Below are 550 nucleotides of genomic sequence, written 5' to 3'. Positions count from 1 at the left end.
CCCTCGAGCGCACCGCGCGCGCGTCGACGTCTCCCCAAACGCCCCCACGCCCGCGCGGTCGACGATCGCGACGTCGGCCCCCATCGCCGCCACCCCGCCCCCGATCGCGACCGCCCGCGCGGCGTCCGACGCGACGCGACGCGCGACGCCCGCCCTCGAACTCAAATTCCGCGCGCGCGCGAGACGCACCGTCGACGGCGCGTCGGTGACACCGACCGCGAGTGTCGCCCCGCGCGCCCGCGACGGCGCCCGCGCGCCCCGCGCGCGCGCCCCGCCCCCGCGTGGGGCAGGGTTACGTATTCGACGACCGCTCAGAGCCATCATCACACGCGAAAGGTCACCGCGAAAGGTCACCGCGACGACCGACGGTCGACGATGGGGTATCGATGAGTCGGGACTGGTGAATATTCCCCCGACGCGCGCCCTCGGGACGCGCCCGCGCGCGCGCGTACTAGGTCGGGTCCATCACGATGTACGGGTCGTGCGCGTGATTTGACGCACGATGTCGTGCTTGAGATGGTGATTTCATAGTGCGTGTACGTACAGCCCA

The sequence above is a fragment of the Ostreococcus tauri genome (genome assembly GCF_000214015.3).
Source record: "Ostreococcus tauri WGS project CAID00000000 data, contig chromosome 01, whole genome shotgun sequence".
In the NCBI taxonomy this organism is placed as follows: Eukaryota; Viridiplantae; Chlorophyta; class Mamiellophyceae; order Mamiellales; family Bathycoccaceae; genus Ostreococcus; species Ostreococcus tauri.
Note: the sequence above shows the minus strand (reverse complement) of the source record.